The sequence below is a fragment of the Anomaloglossus baeobatrachus genome, chromosome 7 (assembly GCF_048569485.1).
Source record: "Anomaloglossus baeobatrachus isolate aAnoBae1 chromosome 7, aAnoBae1.hap1, whole genome shotgun sequence".
NCBI classification, from domain to species: Eukaryota; Metazoa; Chordata; class Amphibia; order Anura; family Aromobatidae; genus Anomaloglossus; species Anomaloglossus baeobatrachus.
The window spans coordinates 19,465,889-19,480,454 of NC_134359.1; positions in this window are offsets into that span (position 1 = coordinate 19,465,889).

Sequence of the window (14,566 nt, forward strand, 5' to 3'; positions counted from 1 at the left end):
CTTTGTTAATCTAAAATAGTATTCATAGCGAAATTCCTGTTCCTGATGGTCTAGTGTAGTATTTAGTAACGATTTCCCTGGTGGTCTGCAGTAGCATTTAGTAGTGAAATCCCTGGCGGTCAAAAGTAGTATTTAGTGAAATCCATGGAGGTCTAGAGTAGCATTTAGTAGTGAAATCCCTGGTGGTCTAGAGTAGCATTTAGTAGTGAAATCCCTGGTGGTCTAGAGTAGCATTTAGTAGTGAAATCCCTGGTGGTCTAGAGTAGCATTTAGTAGTGAAATCCCTGGTGGTCCAGAGTAGCATTTAGTAGTGAAATCTCTGGTGGTCTAGAGTAGTATTTAGTAGTGAAATCCCTGGTGGTCTAGAGCAGCATTTAGTAGTGAAATCCCTGGTGGTCTAGAGTAGTATTTAGTAGTGAAAATCCTGACGGTCTGGAGTAGTATAATCTTTGTTAATCTAAAATAGTATTCATAGTGAAATTCCTGTTCCTGATGGTCTAGTGTAGTATTTAGTAACAATTTCCCTGGTGGTCTGCAGTAGCATTTAGTAGTGAAATCCCTGGTGGTCTAGAGTAGTATTTAGTAGTGAAATTTCTAGTGGTCTAGAGTAGTATTTAGTAGTGAAATCCCTGGTGGTCTAGAGTAGTATTTAGTAGTGAAATCCCTGGTGGTCTAGAGTAGTATTTAGTAGTGAAATCCCTGGTGGTCTAGAGTAGCATTTAGTAGTGAAATCCCTGGTGGTCTAGAGTAGTATTTAGTAGTGAAATCCCTAGTGGTCTAGAGTAGTATTTACAAAGAAACAACAAAGAGCCAGCACCAATGTGCACTAAGGCATCAAATATTCCAAACTGCATTATAAAAATTTTTTTTGAGATTTTTGGCAAAAAATTGCAATTTCTTGAGCTGCTTCGCCACGTCACGGCAAATCTCATTTGAAGCAGTCCTACACTAAAATATTTTTATAAAATGTGCCATGCGGCCTCACATATAAATAGCAGAACTGCTCTCAGCAGCACTCACCTGGTCTATTGCAGTCCCGTACCCATGACTGAGTCATGGCTGTGGGCGGGACAGGTCCAAGCAAATGCTGCATGAAGTATATATACAGCCTGTGGACAAAGCCTGATGACCCAATGTGAACAGTCACCAAACGCCAAAATCCATACAGATGGAATACATCCCAAATTGGGGTGCACAGCAAGGTGGAGGTCAACCACCGACCAATTCAACAAAGAAACAACAAAGAGCCAGCACCAATGTGCACTAAGGCATCAAATATTCCAAACTGCATTATAAAAATTTTTTTTGAGATTTTTGGCAAAAAATTGCAATTTCTTGAGCTGCTTCGCCACGTCACGGCAAATCTCATTTGAAGCAGTCCTACACTAAAATATTTTTATAAAATGTGCCATGCGGCCTCACATATAAATAGCAGAACTGCTCTCAGCAGCACTCACCTGGTCTATTGCAGTCCCGTACCCATGACTGAGTCATGGCTGTGGGCGGGACAGGTCCAAGCAAATGCTGCATGAAGTATATATACAGCCTGTGGACAAAGCCTGATGACCCAATGTGAACAGTCACCAAACGCCAAAATCCATACAGATGGAATACATCCCAAATTGGGGTGCACAGCAAGGTGGAGGTCAACCACCGACCAATTCAACAAAGAAACAACAAAGAGCCAGCACCAATGTGCACTAAGGCATCAAATATTCCAAACTGCATTATAAAAATTTTTTTTGAGATTTTTGGCAAAAAATTGCAATTTCTTGAGCTGCTTCGCCACGTCACGGCAAATCTCATTTGAAGCAGTCCTACACTAAAATATTTTTATAAAATGTGCCATGCGGCCTCACATATAAATAGCAGAACTGCTCTCAGCAGCACTCACCTGGTCTATTGCAGTCCCGTACCCATGACTGAGTCATGGCTGTGGGCGGGACAGGTCCAAGCAAATGCTGCATGAAGTATATATACAGCCTGTGGACAAAGCCTGATGACCCAATGTGAACAGTCACCAAACGCCAAAATCCATACAGATGGAATACATCCCAAATTGGGGTGCACAGCAAGGTGGAGGTCAACCACCGACCAATTCAACAAAGAAACAACAAAGAGCCAGCACCAATGTGCACTAAGGCATCAAATATTCCAAACTGCATTATAAAAATTTTTTTTGAGATTTTTGGCAAAAAATTGCAATTTCTTGAGCTGCTTCGCCACGTCACGGCAAATCTCATTTGAAGCAGTCCTACACTAAAATATTTTTATAAAATGTGCCATGCGGCCTCACATATAAATAGCAGAACTGCTCTCAGCAGCACTCACCTGGTCTATTGCAGTCCCGTACCCATGACTGAGTCATGGCTGTGGGCGGGACAGGTCCAAGCAAATGCTGCATGAAGTATATATACAGCCTGTGGACAAAGCCTGATGACCCAATGTGAACAGTCACCAAACGCCAAAATCCATACAGATGGAATACATCCCAAATTGGGGTGCACAGCAAGGTGGAGGTCAACCACCGACCAATTCAACAAAGAAACAACAAAGAGCCAGCACCAATGTGCACTAAGGCATCAAATATTCCAAACTGCATTATAAAAATTTTTTTTGAGATTTTTGGCAAAAAATTGCAATTTCTTGAGCTGCTTCGCCACGTCACGGCAAATCTCATTTGAAGCAGTCCTACACTAAAATATTTTTATAAAATGTGCCATGCGGCCTCACATATAAATAGCAGAACTGCTCTCAGCAGCACTCACCTGGTCTATTGCAGTCCCGTACCCATGACTGAGTCATGGCTGTGGGCGGGACAGGTCCAAGCAAATGCTGCATGAAGTATATATACAGCCTGTGGACAAAGCCTGATGACCCAATGTGAACAGTCACCAAACGCCAAAATCCATACAGATGGAATACATCCCAAATTGGGGTGCACAGCAAGGTGGAGGTCAACCACCGACCAATTCAACAAAGAAACAACAAAGAGCCAGCACCAATGTGCACTAAGGCATCAAATATTCCAAACTGCATTATAAAAATTTTTTTTGAGATTTTTGGCAAAAAATTGCAATTTCTTGAGCTGCTTCGCCACGTCACGGCAAATCTCATTTGAAGCAGTCCTACACTAAAATATTTTTATAAAATGTGCCATGCGGCCTCACATATAAATAGCAGAACTGCTCTCAGCAGCACTCACCTGGTCTATTGCAGTCCCGTACCCATGACTGAGTCATGGCTGTGGGCGGGACAGGTCCAAGCAAATGCTGCATGAAGTATATATACAGCCTGTGGACAAAGCCTGATGACCCAATGTGAACAGTCACCAAACGCCAAAATCCATACAGATGGAATACATCCCAAATTGGGGTGCACAGCAAGGTGGAGGTCAACCACCGACCAATTCAACAAAGAAACAACAAAGAGCCAGCACCAATGTGCACTAAGGCATCAAATATTCCAAACTGCATTATAAAAATTTTTCTTGAGATTTTTGGCAAAAAATTGCAATTTCTTGAGCTGCTTCGCCACGTCACGGCAAATCTCATTTGAAGCAGTCCTACACTAAAATATTTTTATAAAATGTGCCATGCGGCCTCACATATAAATAGCAGAACTGCTCTCAGCAGCACTCACCTGGTCTATTGCAGTCCCGTACCCATGACTGAGTCATGGCTGTGGGCGGGACAGGTCCAAGCAAATGCTGCATGAAGTATATATACAGCCTGTGGACAAAGCCTGATGACCCAATGTGAACAGTCACCAAACGCCAAAATCCATACAGATGGAATACATCCCAAATTGGGGTGCACAGCAAGGTGGAGGTCAACCACCGACCAATTCAACAAAGAAACAACAAAGAGCCAGCACCAATGTGCACTAAGGCATCAAATATTCCAAACTGCATTATAAAAATTTTTTTTGAGATTTTTGGCAAAAAATTGCAATTTCTTGAGCTGCTTCGCCACGTCACGGCAAATCTCATTTGAAGCAGTCCTACACTAAAATATTTTTATAAAATGTGCCATGCGGCCTCACATATAAATAGCAGAACTGCTCTCAGCAGCACTCACCTGGTCTATTGCAGTCCCGTACCCATGACTGAGTCATGGCTGTGGGCGGGACAGGTCCAAGCAAATGCTGCATGAAGTATATATACAGCCTGTGGACAAAGCCTGATGACCCAATGTGAACAGTCACCAAACGCCAAAATCCATACAGATGGAATACATCCCAAATTGGGGTGCACAGCAAGGTGGAGGTCAACCACCGACCAATTCAACAAAGAAACAACAAAGAGCCAGCACCAATGTGCACTAAGGCATCAAATATTCCAAACTGCATTATAAAAATTTTTTTTGAGATTTTTGGCAAAAAATTGCAATTTCTTGAGCTGCTTCGCCACGTCACGGCAAATCTCATTTGAAGCAGTCCTACACTAAAATATTTTTATAAAATGTGCCATGCGGCCTCACATATAAATAGCAGAACTGCTCTCAGCAGCACTCACCTGGTCTATTGCAGTCCCGTACCCATGACTGAGTCATGGCTGTGGGCGGGACAGGTCCAAGCAAATGCTGCATGAAGTATATATACAGCCTGTGGACAAAGCCTGATGACCCAATGTGAACAGTCACCAAACGCCAAAATCCATACAGATGGAATACATCCCAAATTGGGGTGCACAGCAAGGTGGAGGTCAACCACCGACCAATTCAACAAAGAAACAACAAAGAGCCAGCACCAATGTGCACTAAGGCATCAAATATTCCAAACTGCATTATAAAAATTTTTTTTGAGATTTTTGGCAAAAAATTGCAATTTCTTGAGCTGCTTCGCCACGTCACGGCAAATCTCATTTGAAGCAGTCCTACACTAAAATATTTTTATAAAATGTGCCATGCGGCCTCACATATAAATAGCAGAACTGCTCTCAGCAGCACTCACCTGGTCTATTGCAGTCCCGTACCCATGACTGAGTCATGGCTGTGGGCGGGACAGGTCCAAGCAAATGCTGCATGAAGTATATATACAGCCTGTGGACAAAGCCTGATGACCCAATGTGAACAGTCACCAAACGCCAAAATCCATACAGATGGAATACATCCCAAATTGGGGTGCACAGCAAGGTGGAGGTCAACCACCGACCAATTCAACAAAGAAACAACAAAGAGCCAGCACCAATGTGCACTAAGGCATCAAATATTCCAAACTGCATTATAAAAATTTTTTTTGAGATTTTTGGCAAAAAATTGCAATTTCTTGAGCTGCTTCGCCACGTCACGGCAAATCTCATTTGAAGCAGTCCTACACTAAAATATTTTTATAAAATGTGCCATGCGGCCTCACATATAAATAGCAGAACTGCTCTCAGCAGCACTCACCTGGTCTATTGCAGTCCCGTACCCATGACTGAGTCATGGCTGTGGGCGGGACAGGTCCAAGCAAATGCTGCATGAAGTATATATACAGCCTGTGGACAAAGCCTGATGACCCAATGTGAACAGTCACCAAACGCCAAAATCCATACAGATGGAATACATCCCAAATTGGGGTGCACAGCAAGGTGGAGGTCAACCACCGACCAATTCAACAAAGAAACAACAAAGAGCCAGCACCAATGTGCACTAAGGCATCAAATATTCCAAACTGCATTATAAAAATTTTTTTTGAGATTTTTGGCAAAAAATTGCAATTTCTTGAGCTGCTTCGCCACGTCACGGCAAATCTCATTTGAAGCAGTCCTACACTAAAATATTTTTATAAAATGTGCCATGCGGCCTCACATATAAATAGCAGAACTGCTCTCAGCAGCACTCACCTGGTCTATTGCAGTCCCGTACCCATGACTGAGTCATGGCTGTGGGCGGGACAGGTCCAAGCAAATGCTGCATGAAGTATATATACAGCCTGTGGACAAAGCCTGATGACCCAATGTGAACAGTCACCAAACGCCAAAATCCATACAGATGGAATACATCCCAAATTGGGGTGCACAGCAAGGTGGAGGTCAACCACCGACCAATTCAACAAAGAAACAACAAAGAGCCAGCACCAATGTGCACTAAGGCATCAAATATTCCAAACTGCATTATAAAAATTTTTTTTGAGATTTTTGGCAAAAAATTGCAATTTCTTGAGCTGCTTCGCCACGTCACGGCAAATCTCATTTGAAGCAGTCCTACACTAAAATATTTTTATAAAATGTGCCATGCGGCCTCACATATAAATAGCAGAACTGCTCTCAGCAGCACTCACCTGGTCTATTGCAGTCCCGTACCCATGACTGAGTCATGGCTGTGGGCGGGACAGGTCCAAGCAAATGCTGCATGAAGTATATATACAGCCTGTGGACAAAGCCTGATGACCCAATGTGAACAGTCACCAAACGCCAAAATCCATACAGATGGAATACATCCCAAATTGGGGTGCACAGCAAGGTGGAGGTCAACCACCGACCAATTCAACAAAGAAACAACAAAGAGCCAGCACCAATGTGCACTAAGGCATCAAATATTCCAAACTGCATTATAAAAATTTTTTTTGAGATTTTTGGCAAAAAATTGCAATTTCTTGAGCTGCTTCGCCACGTCACGGCAAATCTCATTTGAAGCAGTCCTACACTAAAATATTTTTATAAAATGTGCCATGCGGCCTCACATATAAATAGCAGAACTGCTCTCAGCAGCACTCACCTGGTCTATTGCAGTCCCGTACCCATGACTGAGTCATGGCTGTGGGCGGGACAGGTCCAAGCAAATGCTGCATGAAGTATATATACAGCCTGTGGACAAAGCCTGATGACCCAATGTGAACAGTCACCAAACGCCAAAATCCATACAGATGGAATACATCCCAAATTGGGGTGCACAGCAAGGTGGAGGTCAACCACCGACCAATTCAACAAAGAAACAACAAAGAGCCAGCACCAATGTGCACTAAGGCATCAAATATTCCAAACTGCATTATAAAAATTTTTTTTTGAGATTTTTGGCAAAAAATTGCAATTTCTTGAGCTGCTTCGCCACGTCACGGCAAATCTCATTTGAAGCAGTCCTACACTAAAATATTTTTATAAAATGTGCCATGCGGCCTCACATATAAATAGCAGAACTGCTCTCAGCAGCACTCACCTGGTCTATTGCAGTCCCGTACCCATGACTGAGTCATGGCTGTGGGCGGGACAGGTCCAAGCAAATGCTGCATGAAGTATATATACAGCCTGTGGACAAAGCCTGATGACCCAATGTGAACAGTCACCAAACGCCAAAATCCATACAGATGGAATACATCCCAAATTGGGGTGCACAGCAAGGTGGAGGTCAACCACCGACCAATTCAACAAAGAAACAACAAAGAGCCAGCACCAATGTGCACTAAGGCATCAAATATTCCAAACTGCATTATAAAAATTTTTTTTGAGATTTTTGGCAAAAAATTTTTTATAATGCAGTTTGGAATATTTGATGCCTTAGTGCACATTGGTGCTGGCTCTTTGTTGTTTCTTAGAGTAGTATTTAGTAGCGAAATCTCTGGTGGTCAAGAGTAGTATTTAGTAGCGAAATCCCTGGTGGTCTAGAGTAGTATTTAGTAGCGAAATCCCTGGTGGTCTAGAGTAGTATTTAGTAGTGAAATCCCTAGTAGTCTAGAGTAGCATTTAGTAGTGAAATCCCTGGTGGTCTAGAGTAGTATTTAGTAGTGAAATCCCTAGTGGTCTAGAGTAGTATTTAGTAGTGAAATCCCTGGTGGTCTAGAGTAGTATTTAGTAGTGAAATCCCTGGTGGTCTAGAGTAGTATTTAGTAGTGAAATCCCTGGTGGTCTAGAGTAGCATTTAGTAGTGAAATCCCTGGTGGTCTAGAGTAGTATTTAGTAGTGAAATCCCTAGTGGTCTAGAGTAGTATTTAGTAGCGAAATCTCTGGTGGTCAAGAGTAGTATTTAGTAGCGAAATCCCTGGTGGTCTAGAGTAGTATTTAGTAGCAAAATCCCTGGTGGTCTAGAATAGTATTTAGTAGTGAAATCCCTAGTAGTCTAGAGTAGCATTTAGTAGTGAAATCCCTAGTAGTCTAGAGTAGTGTTTAATAGTGAAATCCATGGTGATACAGAGTAGCATTTAATAATAAAATCTCTGGTAATCTAAAATAGTATTCATAGCTAAATTCCTGGAGGTCTAGAGTAGTATAGAGTGATGAAATCCCTGGTGGTCTGGAGGAGTATTTAGTGGTATAATCTCTGGTGATCTAGAGTAACATTTCACAGCATAATTCTTGGTGGTCTAGAGTATTTTTTTTAACATTAAAATCTCTAGTGGTCTAGAGTAGTATTTAGTGTTGAAATCCCTGGTGGTCTAGAGAAATATAATCCCTAATTGATAGGGCAGTGAGGGGGCTAACAACAGCATTTCTTGTCCTTAGGATCTATGGCAATAAGGAAGTCATGCCAACTTAATTGGTGGTTTAACGTAAGGAAGGATTCATGTTACCATCCATGGTGGTCCAGGGTACAGAGGTATTTTGTAGTTAAATTCCTTGTGTCTAGAGCAGTGAAAGTGTTAATGACAACACGTCTTGTCCAAAGTAATAAGGAATTGATGTCAGCTTTCTTGGTGGTCTTTCAGAGCGTCAAGATCCCTGGTGGTCTAGAGTAGTATTTAGTAGTGAAATTTCTGGTGGTCTAGAGTAGTATTTAGTAGCGAAATCTCTGGTGGTCTAGAGTAGCATTTAGTAGCGAAATCCCTTGTGGTCTAGAGTAGTATATAGTAGCGAAATCCCTGGTGGTCTAGAGTAGTATTTAGCAGTGAAATCCCCAGTGGTCTAGAGTAGCATTTGGTAGTGAAATCCCTGGTGGTCTAGAGTAGTATTTAGTAGTGAAATCCCTAGTAGTCTAGAGTAGTGTTTAATAGTGAAATCCCCAGTGGTCTAGAGTAGCATTTAGTAGTGAAATCCCTGGTGGTCTAGAGTAGTATTTAGTAGTGAAATCCCTGGTGGTCTAGAGTAGCATTTAGTAGTGAAATCCCTAGTAGTCTAGAGTAGTGTTTAATAGTGAAATCCATGGTGATACAGAGTAGCATTTAATAATAAAATCTCTGGTAATCTAAAATAGTATTCATAGCTAAATTCCTGGAGGTCTAGAGTAGTATAGAGTGATGAAATCCCTGGTGGTCTGGAGGAGTATTTAGTGGAATAATCTCTGGTGATCTAGAGTAACATTTCACAGCATAATTCTTGGTGGTCTAGAGTATTTTTTTTAACATTAAAATCTCTAGTGGTCTAGAGTAGTATTTAGTGTTGAAATCCCTGGTGGTCTAGAGGAATATAATCCCTAATTGATAGGGCAGTGAGGGGGCTAACAACAGCATTTCTTGTCCTTAGGATCTATGGCAATAAGGAAGTCATGCCAACTTAATTGGTGGTTTAACGTAAGGAAGGATTCATGTTCCCATCCATGGTGGTCCAGGGTACAGAGGTATTTTGTAGTTAAATTCCTTGTGTCTAGAGCAGTGAAAGTGTTAATGACAACACGTCTTGTCCAAAGTAATAAGGCATTGATGTCAGCTTTCTTGGTGGTCTTTCAGAGCGTCAAGATCCCTGGTGGTCTAGAGTAGTGGGATGTAAATCAATGGTTGCTAGAAGGAAAATAAATTAGTAACAGTTTAGTATGTGGTCCAAGGCAGTTAAGGAATATGAACTTTCTCCAGGTATAGCATTGTCAATATCCCTGGTGGTCTAGAGTGAAGTATTTAGAAGCTATATACTTGTTGACCAGGGTACAGACAGGGTTAATAATAATAACATCACTTATTGTCCAGGGGAGTGAAGATGTTAATGCCCACTCTCCAATTGGTCTTCGGTAATAAAGGTTCCTTGTGGTTCTAGGGGCTGATGTCTACACGGTGTAGAGAAGACGTCCATGCTGTCCAGTAAAGGTCTCTGTGGACTGGTGGGGTGGCCAGTAAAGGAAGCGCAGCTTGTAAGCACCAAGCTTCATGTCCCAACACCACCCGCAGTCCTGACTGCGCTCCATGACATCCATGTATAAGTCAGTGACACAGAAGCGCCCTCTGGTGGTGACTGCAGGCAGTCCAGACTTTATGTAAAAATAATATTTAGATAAAGGGGAAGCGAAGAACACGGGATATTCTACAGAGACGCTGGACATGAGACCAACAAGAGCCAAACTGGACTCTATGGTAGTCATTAATAATGATAGGTATGAATATGTCTGCTGTATACTGCACATCATCAGCAGGAGAACATTGCAGCCTCCTACATTATGCAGCGGAACGCGCAGACACGTCACGTCTTCACTGCGATCCGCTCTGTGATCTGACAACGGGGAGTTTTAGCCTAAGGTTTATTCTGCCTGCGCTATTTCTGGACTGAATGTCATATTTTACAGTCATTTGTTTTCTTCCACATGAAAGTCTATTCTGCAGATAAGATATAATTAATGCACAGCCTCCATGATATGTATCAATTGTGCTAATGTATCTATTAAATAAACATATATAACTATTTGTCTCATCTGTCTTACACTGTAAATTTTCATCTACCTATCATCTATCTGCCCAACATCTGTCCCTCTATTATCTATCTATCCAACTATCTATCCCTCTACCTATCTATCTATCTATCTATCCCTCTATCTATCCATCCATTATCTATCCCTCTATTACCTATCCCTCTATCAATCTATCCCTTTATCTATCTATCTATTCCTCTATCTATCCATTATCTATCTATTATCTATCTATCCCTCTATCCCTCTATCCCTCTATCCCTCTATCCATCTATCCATCTATCCATCTATCCATCCATCTATCCCTCTATCCATCCATCTATCCCTCTATCCCTCTATCCATCCATCTATCCCTCTATCTATCCCTCTATCCATTTATCTATCCCTTTATCTATCTATCCCTCTATCCATCCATCTATCCCTCTATCCATCTATCCCTCTATCTATCCCTCTATCCATTTATCTATCCCTTTATCTATCTATCCCTCTATCCATCCATCTATCCCTCTATCCATCCATCTATCCCTCTATCCATCCATCTATCCCTCTATCCATCCATCTATCCCTCTATCCATCCATCTATCCCTCTATCCATCCATCTATCCCTCTATCCATCCATCTATCCTTCTATCCATCCATCTATCCCTCTATCCCTCTATCCATCTATCCATCTATCCATCTATCCATCTATCCATCTATCCATCCCTCTATCCATCTATCCCTCTATCCCTCTATCCCTCTATCCCTCTATCCATCTATCCCTCTATCCCTCTATCCATCTATCTATCCCTCTATCCATCCATCCCTCTATCCATCCATCCATCCATCCATCCATCCCTCTATCCCTCTATCCCTCTATCCATCCCTCTATCCCTCTATCCATCCCTCTATCCCTCTATCCCTCTATCCATCCATCCATCCATCCATCCATCCATCCATCCATCCCTCTATCCCTCTATCCATCCATCCATCCATCCATCTATCCATCTATCCCTCTATCCCTCTATCCCTCTATCCCTCTATCCCTCTATCCATCCATCCATCCATCCATCCCTCTATCCCTCTATCCATCCATCCATCCATCCATCCATCCATCCATCCATCTATCCATCTATCCATCTATCCATCTATCCATCTATCCCTCTATCCCTCTATCCATCTATCCCTCTATCCAATTATCCATCTATCCAATTATCCATCTATCCAATTATCCATCTATCCATCTATCCATCTATCCCTCTATCCCTCTATCCCTCTATCCCTCTATCCCTCTATCCATCTATCCCTCTATCCATCCCTCTATCCCTCTATCCATCCCTCTATCCCTCTATCCCTCTATCCCTCTATCCCTCTATCCCTCTATCCCTCTATCCATCTATCCCTCTATCCATCCCTCTATCCCTCTATCCCTCTATCCCTCTATCCCTCTATCCCTCTATCCCTCTATCCATCTATCCATCTATCCCTCTATCCCTCTATCCCTCTATCCCTCTATCCCTCTATCCCTCCATCCCTCTATCCCTCTATCTATCCATCCATCCCTCTATCCATCCATCCCTCTATCCATCCATCCCTCTATCCATCCATCCATCCATCCATCTATCCATCTATCCATCCATCCCTCTATCCCTCTATCCCTCTATCTCTCTATCCATCCCTCTATCCCTCTATCCATCCATCCATCCATCCATCCATCTATCCCTCTATCCCTCTATCCCTCTATCCATCTATCCATCTATCCATCTATCCATCTATCCATCTATCCATCTATCCATCTATCCATCTATCCCTCTATCCATCTATCCCTCTAGCCATCTAGCCATCTAGCCATCTATCCCTCTATCCCTCTATCCCTCTATCTATCCCTCTATCTATCCCTCTATCTATCCCTCTATCTATCCCTCTATCTATCTATCTATCCCTCTATCTATCCATCTATCTATCACTCTATCTATCCCTCTATCCCTCTATCCATCTATCCATCTATCCATCTATCCCTCTATCCATCTATCCCTCTATCCATCTATCCATCTATCCCTCTATCCATCTATCCCTCTATCCATCTATCCATCTATCCCTCTATCCATCTATCCCTCTATCCATCTATCCCTCTATCCATCTATCCATCTATCCATCTATCCATCTATCCCTCTATCCATCTATCCCTCTATCCATCTATCCATCTATCCCTCTATCCATCTATCCCTCTATCCATCTATCTATCTATCCCTCTTTCCATCTATCCCTCTATCCATCTATCCCTCTATCCATCTATCCATCTATCCCTCTATCTATCCCTCTATCTATCTATCCCTCTATCTATCTATCCCTCTATCTATCTATCCCTCTATCTATCCCTCTATGTATCTATCTATCTATCTATCTCTCTATCTATCCATCTATCCCTCTATCTATCTATCTATCCCTCTATCTATCTATCCCTCTATCTATCTATCCCTCTATCTATCTATCCCTCTATCTATCCCTCTATCTATCCCTCTATCTATCCCTCTATCTATCCCTCTATCTATCCCTCTATCTATCCCTCTATCCATCCATCTATCCATCCATCTATCCCTCCATCTATCCCTCTATCTATCCCTCTATCTATCCCTCTATCTATCTATCTATCCCTCTATCTCTATCTATCCATTATCTATCTATCTATCTATCTATCTATCTATCTATCCCTCTATCTATCTATCCCTCTATCTATCTATCTATCCATTATCTATCCCTCTATCTATCTATCTATCCCTCTCTACCCATCTATCTAATGAGCTATTCATCTACAGGAAAAAAAAAGAAAAATAAAGGCAGCATTAACAAGTATTTCACATGAAATAGTGACTATTTGTTCCATACTTCAGTAGACTGAGCCATGGAATAAAAGAATACAGCAGCACTATGTAGGCGCCAAGACATATGCAAACATAGAATATATGATATGCAGAAAGTTGTATAAAATATACCGTATTTTTCAGCTTATATGGCGCACCAGATTATAAAATGCACTGAATTATAAGACGCAGTCCAAATTTAGAGAAAAAAAAGTTTTTAAAAAAAAAAAATGGAGTCCATTTTACAATCTGGTGGTGTTTTAATGGAGTTGGTAGATGTAGGCGCAGTACAATAGTTTGATCTGCCCTGGGCAGGCCAGATCAAAGTGCGCCTGCGCAGGACCTCAATGCTTCAGAATAAGGAAGACCAAGATGGCCGAAAGGGGAGGTGCCGGTCCCTTAGCACGGTACCACCCATCCGACGGTTGTGCACCGGAGCGACCTCCTAGGTGAGTATTACACAGCGGCCTGAGCTCTTAGGGTATGACCGCACTTTGTGTCGTCCAAAAAGTATGTTAAAACGCACCCTCTGGCAGTAATTTATTTTGCCAAAGTTGCTTTTGTCCACAAAATAGCGCTAAAAACGCATGCGTATTTACCTCGTTTTTGATGCGTTTTTAGCGCTTTTTGCATGCTTTTCCATTGCATTTTGACAGATGCGTTTTGAACATCAAGACACTGCTAAATAAAGTTTAAACAGTCAAACAGAATGAAAAAAGAGAAAAAAAAGGAACAAATCTATATTAATGGGAAAAATAATGAAAATAGATATTTCTTAAAATGATTGCGGTAATATACATTTTATCGCTAAAATAGCAATAAATGCATATTTTTCTTAAATTTAATTGTCGGATTTTGTGTGTGTGTAAAGGGACATATCAAATCATTATTTTGATGTCAAAAAAGCATGTTTTCTGCACTAAAAAAGCAGGTAAAACGCAGGAATTTTGATTTTGCATGCGTTTTGAACTTCTCATTGACTTCAATGTTATCAAAACGCTGCAGAAATGGCAAAAACAATTGACATGCTGCTTCTTTGAACGCATGTTTTTTGCCACAAAATATGCAAATTAAACGCAGCGTTTAGAAACGCAAAGTGCGGACAAGAAATCCACATTTCCCATAGACTTTGCTGGAAAAACAAAACGCATGCCTTTTGGCATCAAAACGATGCAGTTCAAAACGGACCTAAAAAGCAGCTGA